The 8,920-nt window shown below is 37.8% G+C and overlaps 1 long non-coding RNA gene across 6 annotated transcripts in view; it reads right to left on the reverse strand.

Annotated features, from left to right (window-relative positions):
• LOC141503151 (uncharacterized) overlaps positions 1 to 6,135 on the reverse strand; it is a 98,090-nt gene extending 91,955 nt beyond the window's left edge. For 5 of the 6 annotated variants that reach the window (XR_012472772.1, XR_012472773.1, XR_012472771.1 and 2 more), the window contains exons 1-2: positions 5,605 to 6,135; positions 3,456 to 3,646 (exon numbers count right to left, since the gene is read on the reverse strand). This is a non-coding gene — a long non-coding RNA (uncharacterized LOC141503151). The remainder of the gene's footprint in view (positions 1 to 3,455; positions 3,647 to 5,604) is intronic. The other variant, XR_012472774.1, reaches the window with a different exon arrangement.
• Between the last annotated feature and the right edge of the window lie 2,785 nt (positions 6,136 to 8,920).

The following is an 8,920-nucleotide window of genomic DNA, read 5'->3' on the forward strand; positions in this document are numbered from 1 at the left end:
GGGTTTTATTAGAGGACTCCCCCCATAGATCCATCAGTCCAGGTTTATGAGATCTAGGTGGTTGGCAAACAGTGACTCTGCCAGACTCTATGGACAATTTTTCAATTTCAATTAGCCATAATTTGCGCCTTGTATAGACCTCATTGGCTATGGATACTGCCACCGTGCAAAGCTTATGGACAATTTTTTAAAAACTATTTTTAAAATTTATTTTTCATTTGTATTTTCTATGGATAATTTTGATACTTTTATGGAAGCAGAAGTGTAGAGTTCAAGTTTCACTTCTACCACTTACTTTTTTTACTAGGTCATTTCACTTCAGCACACTAACTTTCAGGGTCCTTCTTTGTAATATGGGGACAATCCTAATCTTACTGTCTCCTCAGAGTTATAGGGAAGAAAAGAGCTTTGCTGCCAACTGGGAACTGCTACAGAAATGTAAGTTATGACCAGGAGGATCACTGCTCCTCCTTCATGATCAATTGGCCCTTTTGTAAAGTAAGCAAGAATGAAAGCAAGGTGTTATTTTGTATAGATTATGTATTGTGTTTTATGTTATTGTTAAGATTATTACTTAGAGATTTGACATAAAATTGTAGGAGCAATGGAGAAAAGCTGTAAAGAGGGAGAGTTTGGATTGATGTAAGAAAAGAAAAAAAATCGCAACAATAATTGTCCCCAGGTGGAATGGATGTTTCTGGGAGGCAGGGGATTCTTCATCTCTGAAGAGCTTCCATTGATGGAAGAGTGGTTAGGTGCTTGGAGAAGAAGGGAGAGAGAAGTGATGCTCAGGAATTTGCATCAGGCTACTTAATTACCCACTTAACCCCATAGCTTTTTGAAATAAAAATTTAAAAAAATTATAAAAGAAAAAAGAAAACCTCAAACAGGAGGATAACAAAGATTTGGATTAAACAGCAATATTTATTAAAGGGAAAAGGTGACCTATTGAAGCAACTGGTAGGCACAGGGAGTACCAGTCTCCTCAGGAGAATCAGGGGAGATTTTTGAACCAAAATGTGGTTTTCACTCTGTTGAGGAAGCTTCCTCCAAAAAAACAAAGGACCTCATCATTTCCTCTTCTCAGTGACTTAAGGATTTCCCCTCATTGAGTGAACCCAGCTGTCTGTTTTTTGATGAGTTCAGACTTCCCTGCTGGGCCTGGATGGGACCTGGCAAAGTACAGCTCCATAGTTCCCACCTTGGGATGGCCTCTAAAGTGAGTAACCTTTGCATAGATACTAGACCAAGAAGCTTATAACTGTCCCCCCATCCACTTATCCACCCTCCCCACTAACTTTATTACCCTATCAAGTATGACAGATCTCTCCCCTCTGACATTACCTTGTTCTTTTTTTCTGGGCAAAGTCATTAAAAAGGAAAGGCTGAGAAACTCTCCTCTCCCTAGAGCCAGGGAAGAAAGAATTCAACAGAACCCATTGTCCTGGACTGATTGAATCCCCAGGGAAAGACTTTATAGTACTTCACTTCTCTCTCCCCTCACATATATCTCTCTCTCTTCCTGTGCCACCCCATCAGGTGAGAGAGAAATGAAAGAGTTCAGAGAGAGAAAGGGGAACATTAAGAAGAAAGAGAGGGAGGGGAGTAGAAAAGGAGCCAAGGGAAGAAATAGAGGACAGTGGGGTGTGTGTGTGTGTGTGTGTGTGTGTGTGTGTGTGTGTGTGTGTGTGTGTGATAGGTCAGTGGTGATATATGGAATCTTTTAGCAGAAATTTTTTCCCTTAAAAATAGGAGTGAGGAGGAAGAATTGAGAGCAAGAGGTCTCTGAATGTAATCTACTGATTTCACAATTTTGCTTAAATCTGGTACTGACTAAAGAGTTTATTACTGGTAGAAATACTGAGCCTTGGGTTGAGTGGGAAGGAGAAAACATTGTGGAAGGAAGAATGAACAAGGATAGTAACATAGCAAAGAAGGGGGCATGGGGTTTTGATGTATTTTTAAGCCAAACCATATCTGCAAAGTGATAGACTGGGAACTTTCATGACTCAGTAAGGTAGAATTGTATTTAATGTTTGTCCTTTACTTTTGAAGAAGACCATGACATGAGGGAGGTAATGCCATGACAAGCACATGAATTGGATTTGAGTGACGGGGTGCTGTGCTAAATCACCAGCCTCGGTTTCTCCCTTAGAGATATGGATAACTGGAGATGCCCTGGATGTGAGGCAATCAGGGTTAAGTGACTTGCCCAAGGTCACATAACTAGTGAGTATCTAGTGTCTGAGGCTGGATTCAAACTCAGATTCTTCTGACTCCAAGGCCAGTGCTCTATCCACTCTGCCACCTAGCTGCCCTATAATGGTATTTATTGTTGGGGTAAGTAATGTAGGCTTTCAAAGTATGCTGTATTATTTACTATGTCATTCCTACGATTTAGGGAGCAAACACAAAGACAAGGGGACCATGGGGAATATAACCCTCCATAAATAAAAGCTTTTTCTAAATATGTGAACATTTTAAAAATAGACACACACATATATTTGTTTACGTATTTATTTGTGATATTTGCAAGGTAGAGTGGAAAGAGTCTAGGAATGCTTGCTTCAAATCATAACACAGTCACAGTGTGACCTTGAGCAAATCACTCACTTTTCTGAAGTTTCCTCATCTATATAATGAGGGAACTGAACTAGATTCTAGGAGTTCTCTCCCTGGGGTCATGGATGAATAGATTTAATTTGGATAGGGAAAAAAAAACCTTTTTTATTTTCACCAACCTCTAACTAGAAGTTATTTCCTTAAATTATTTAGAAACACTTCTGACCAGGGATCCATAGGCTTCATCATAATTCAAAGGGTCCCAAGACACAAAAAAAGAGTAAGAACTCCAAAGTCATTTCCAACTCTAATATTTTACTCCCCCAAAGGTGATACAAATATTAATTTCATATCTTTTCCTATATTTACATATTAATATCTGAATATATCAATATATCTATTGGACAATACTCTTTTGGACAGTGAATATTATAAACCATCTAGTCTTCTAATTCTAAACAACTGTCAATGACCTCCACAAAGAATCTTCCCCTAATTTTGGGTAGGGAGGGGAGGGTTCTTTTAGCTTTCATGACATTACATGGGTTCCAATTCAATATGGTGGCTATTTATTATCCTTCACTCTCACTCAGTGATTGATTCACTTCCTCTTCCAGTTATATATATCTTTGATGATACTTTTACATTTTTTGTGAGGTATTCATTATTGGTGATATATGTTAACTTATTTTCAGCTACCACTCATCTTCCCATTGTCTTTTGGGTGACCCTTTAATTTGTCAAAGCAAAATCCACCTTTGAAAACTCTTCTTCCATAAGTCCATTCATGTTAATGTAAAACATTTCATGTTAGATGCAGTAATAAAAAGTAACTTTGCTTAGTGATATTATAATTATGATTATTAAGTATGGCAGAAAACAAGAAGATATACCTTCCAAAGACATTTGCCATTGTCAAAGAGATATACAGCACAAAGTAGAGATGGAAGATGGATTTCCTGTAGATCTTGAGGTCTACCAGATGCTCCTATTTTCAGTGACTGCTATTGACATCAAGCCTTGAAATTTTTCAGAATCTCATAAGCGAGATTCATAACCATTAACAAGAGTCCAGCCAAACAAGCTACATAAGAAAAACAAAGTGGGTGAAAATATCTAATGCTATGACTAGGCTACACAGCTAGATGCACAGTCTATTGAATTGGTCTATTAGAATTGGTCTATTAGCACTTTTATCTTGGACAGATACTGCAGATAGATAATAAATTGGCCCTAGGATTAAATAGAAGATACACAGGTTGAAGCGTATTTGAGCAACTGGAAAGTACTTTCAAAGACTCCAAACTTTTCTCCTACACAAAAACTCATGAAACACAAATATATTCCCTATGATGATCTATATGATTTTGGCTAGGCTGCGCAAAGCTTCCATATGACTTTGGATCATGGAATACTATATCTATGAGAAATCAAAGTTGCAAATTTATTTATTCATATTAAGACAAAATACATTTATTTGACTGTAAACCAGGATAGAAAATAAATATTGCCACCCAGGCGCAACACATAGTTTAGTTTACTCCAATACTAATCAAAGCTTAAGCTGAAACTTCCCATCATTGAAAAGCATGCCTAGATGCACATTCTACAATAAATTCAGAATAGGTATGTGATCTAAATATTAAAATCTGTGGAGGGGAGAAGGATGGATATGTCATTCATTAGTAGAGGGAACTTCTAGGTTAGAAAATTCTCTTTACCAATGCAAATTAGCATCTTTTTATTATCTTAGTTGTCTAGAGCTCTGAAAGGTCAGGTGATTTGCTCAGGGTCAGATAGTCAATATATGTCAGAGGCAATATTTGAACCCAATTCTTTTTTGTCTTTGAAATTGATTCTTGGGGCAGCTAAGTGGCGCAGTGAATAGAGAACTGGCCCTGGAGTCAGGAATACCTGAGTTCAAATCCAGCCTCAGACATTTAATAATTACCTAGCTGTGTGGCCTTGGGCAAGTCACTTAACCCTATTGCCTTGCGAAAACCAAAAAAAAAAAAAGAAATTGATACTTAGTCCCCTGAACTACTATACTGCTTGTTAATAATTAAAGGTCATACTATAAAAAAAAATTAGAAGGCTTAGGGAAGAAAGAAGAAAGGGAGGGAGGTCAAAAATGCTGGACTCAAAATATTGCATGAAATGAAATGTTGAAAACTTATCTTTAATTGGAAAAATAGATTAAATTAAAGAAAAACATTGAAAAATATAAAAATTAAAACAAAAAAATTCTGAGAAGCAGATTATCTACATTTCCTAGTTATGTGTAGGAGATGAATTCTTAACCAAACAAAGGCTAGAGGCAATTTCAAAAGACACAACTTAAAAAATGAAATAGATAATTTTGAATATATGGCATTGAAAATTTTTATCATGAACAAAATTAAAATTAATGCAACTAGGATGAGAGAGAAAAAAAACTATGTATCATATATCTCTGATATATGATAGCCAAGCTGAATGGGCATTGCCTCAGACAAACAGATCTGGGAAAGACCTTAGCTGAAAAAGGCCAGGCTTTCCCACTGTATCCAGGGTCATATTCAATTGTTCTGATCTCTCTCTCTCTCTCTCTCTCTCTCTCTCTCTCTCTCTCCCTCCATATAATATACATATATATATGTATATATATACATATATATATATATATATATATATATATATATATGAACTGAGACTGTTACTTTGTATAGCCTACCCTCACTTTAAGCTTTGATTAATATTGGAGTAAACTAAGCAATATGCCATTTGTGCGTAGAGTTAATATTTGTTTTCTATGTTGTTTACATTCAAATGTATTGTCTTAATATGGATAAGCAAATTTGCAGCTTTAGTTTCTCACAGATTATGGTATTCAATGATTACATGTGAAGATAGTTTGCCATTTCAAGTCCAGGCATCAAAGTCCAGGTTCGGTCCTCTTTGAGGGAAAGAAGAAGAAAACAACAACCATAAAAACTAATAGAAATATTTGACCAAGTATTACAAAAAAAAACTTCCTTGGTACTGTTGTGGATTTCTTCTTACCTGTTTATCTGCAGGTTATCTGTCTTCCAAGAAGAATCATCAATAATGTCTTGTTCCCTTTGTGTATGGATATCCCAGGGCTCTGTCCTGGGCCCTCTTTTCCTCTCCTTCTCTATTCTTGGTTATCTCATCAGCTCTCATGTGGTCAATTATCATAATCTTTATGAAAATCTATAAATCCAGTCCTTACTTTGCCTCTGAATTCTAGTTCTGTATCTCAGATATCACAAACTCAAGATGTCAAAAACCAGATCTGTTGTTTTTTCTCCCAAAACTCATTTCTTCCACTTCCCCATTTCTCCTGAAGATATCACAACCCTTCCAGTTGCTCAGGCTTATAACCTCATAGTTGTCTTTCACTTTCTTGATCTTCCATATTCACTCAATTGCCACAAATTCTGTCCATTCTATGTCATTTCCCACATTCAATCCCATTCATTTGACCACCATCCTAATCTGAGACTCTTGTATAGACTATTGGAATGGCTTTCTAGTTGGTTTCCCTGCATTCAGTCCCTCCTTTCCAATCCATCCTCTGATTCTTGTCCTTTGTTATTGAATAAGATCTAAATGACATCACTATGTTTGAGAAAACAGAGTCTGATTGTGACTGATCAGATCAATATGAACTCGGAATGCTCTACCACAAGTTGGGCACAAATAGTCCATGTGAACACCTTGGGGGAGGGGTACTCTAAACTTACAAATGTCACATTTTCTTTGCGTTGCTTCAGTTCTTATAGAGGGCAGCACCCTCACTGATGAAGCACGACATGCTGGGTGGTCCTGTGCCAGTGTCTCCAAAGCTGTACAATCAATTCTAAAGTTCTTCAATGACACCTTCAGGGTGTCTTGGTATCACTTCTTCTGACCCCCTTGTGAGTGCTTGCCCTATGTGAGTTCTCCATAAAATAGTCTTTCTGACAAGCATACTTCTGGCATTCTAACAATGTGTCTAGCCCATCATAACTGAACTCTCTGCAGTGATGTTGGAAAATAGTCAGTTTAGCTCGAGAAAGGACCTCAGTATCTGGTATTTTCTCCTGCTGGGTGATCTTCAGAATCTTTCTAAGACAATTTAAATGGAAGTGATTCAGTTTCCTGACATGGCACTGGTAGACTGTTCACAGGCATATAGCAATGAGGTCAGCACAACGACTCTGTAGACCTTCAGTTTGGTAGTCAGTCTAATACCTCTTCTCTCCTATACTTTCTTTTGGAGCCTCCCATATACTGAGCTAGCTCTGGCAATGAGTGTGTCAACCTCATTGTCAATGTACCTCCTTGGAAAGAACTCTTCCAAGATAAGTGAATTTGTCTACCATTCTCAAAATTTCTCCATTTGCTATAATCAATGGTTCCACATATGGATGGTGTGGTGCTGGCTGATGGAGAACCTGTGTTTTCTTGCTGTTAATTGTTATACCAAAAATTAGCACAAGCAGAGGAGAATCGATCTATATTTTGTTCAACCTCAGCTTCAGAGGTTGTTGAATATATAGTTACCTGCAAACAGAAGATCATTCACCAACACTCCTCCACTTTGGTCTTGGCTTGTAGCCTTTTCAAATTAAAGAATTTGCCATCAGTTGTGTAGCTGACCTTGAGGTCATGTTCATCCTCAGTGAAGGCATTTGATAACATGACTGAAAACATCAGGCTAAAAAGTATGGGAGCATAGATACAGCCTTGTTTCACTCCATTGGTAACTGAGAAATGTCAAGAACATTGTACAGATAGGTGGTGCAGTGGATAGAGTACTGGTCTTAGAGTCAGCAGGACAAGAGTTCAAATCCAGCCACTTGCTAGCTGCGTGACCTTGGGCAAGTCACTTCACCCTGAAGGCCTCACATCCAGGGTCATCTTCACTCATCCTGATCCATATCTGGCCACTGGATCCAGGTGACTCCGGAGAAGAAAGTGGGACTGGTAACAGCACAGCTCCCCTAACTCAAATCCAATTCACTGCTTGTAATGGCATCACCTCCCTGATGTCATGATCTTCGAGAATGAAGGACAAAACATTAGATCAGATAACAATTCATCCTCTAAACAGCTGCTGATGTGATATTTGAAGTGAGATTCTTAAAGCATGGTTCAGTCCCTGTCTCTCCCCTACTCAAGAAACTTCAAAGGTTCCCTATTGCCTTTAGGATCAAATATAAATGTCTCAAGCATTTATTCTTCTTCACAACCTGCTTCCAAATTGCCATTCCAGTATTATTATGTAGTATTTATTTTTACATATGCTGTTCTCTAGAGAGACTTTGTAGAGGCTATCTGCTATGCCTGGGATGTTTCTTCCTTTCTTGACTTCTTCCCTTAACTCCTTTCAAAGCTCATGGATCTTTTCTGATTCCTCACTTGTTAGCCTGATCCTTTCCTATCATTTTGTGTTTATTTTGAATATCTCCTGTATTTGCTTATCCTCATTAGAAAGAGAGGAGAAATATATAGGATGTATTTAGGAGATACAGAATGTAAATTTGAGGCCAGATATTATTTTCTTGTTTTTACATCACAGCAATGTATTTAGAACTTAGAAGTACTTTTAAAATGCCTATGGAATATTTGACTGGGGCCATGAACCTCCTAGGGAAGATCTGATTTTTGGCATTTATCTTGTTGATTTCTGAGCTTTGAATGTTCTTTCGGGAAATTTAACAATAGACTCCTGCTGTTTAGCACTTGCTCCAACATGTTCTGATCCTTTCTCACTCCAAATCCAGGGTCCTGGGCTCTGTTCTGTGGCATGAGTACTTCTACCCCACTAATCCTCCAAGTCCTGACTGCCAGCCCAGGAGGATCTTTGAACAAAAGCTCCTCTGTGTCCTCTTTCCTTTCATAGTTGAAAAGAGAGTCAAACCCAAGAGAATGTCAGTTCTGTTATCAAGAGCTCCCTTTATTCAGTGATGAGGTAGAATATCTGTACCAGAGGCACTCTTTAAAGGACAGAATTATGATCTTCATAGTTCATTTAAGGCATTGACTTTTGAGAGATAATGGATACATTAATGATTCATTTATTTCACTTCTCCAAGTTTTATCCCTTTGTATGGATGAAAAAATGTTTCATACTGATATCCTCCACACAATGCTGCTCCAACTAAACTGGTAAAGACATTGTAACCTAACTATCCCATAACTTCCTTAAACCAACTGGAGGAATATTAAGTTTTATGAGCCCTCCATGACCACTGGAACAGATTGTTCTGATCATTCCATGCTGCAGAACTCTTCACATGCTTAGAGTAGTCATCCTCCTAATTCTCCAGCAGGTTTAAGGCATGTCACTTAGCCTAGTTTAGCTCATCAG

The sequence above is a fragment of the Macrotis lagotis genome, chromosome X, assembly GCF_037893015.1.
Source record: "Macrotis lagotis isolate mMagLag1 chromosome X, bilby.v1.9.chrom.fasta, whole genome shotgun sequence".
NCBI lineage: Eukaryota > Metazoa > Chordata > Mammalia > Peramelemorphia > Peramelidae > Macrotis > Macrotis lagotis.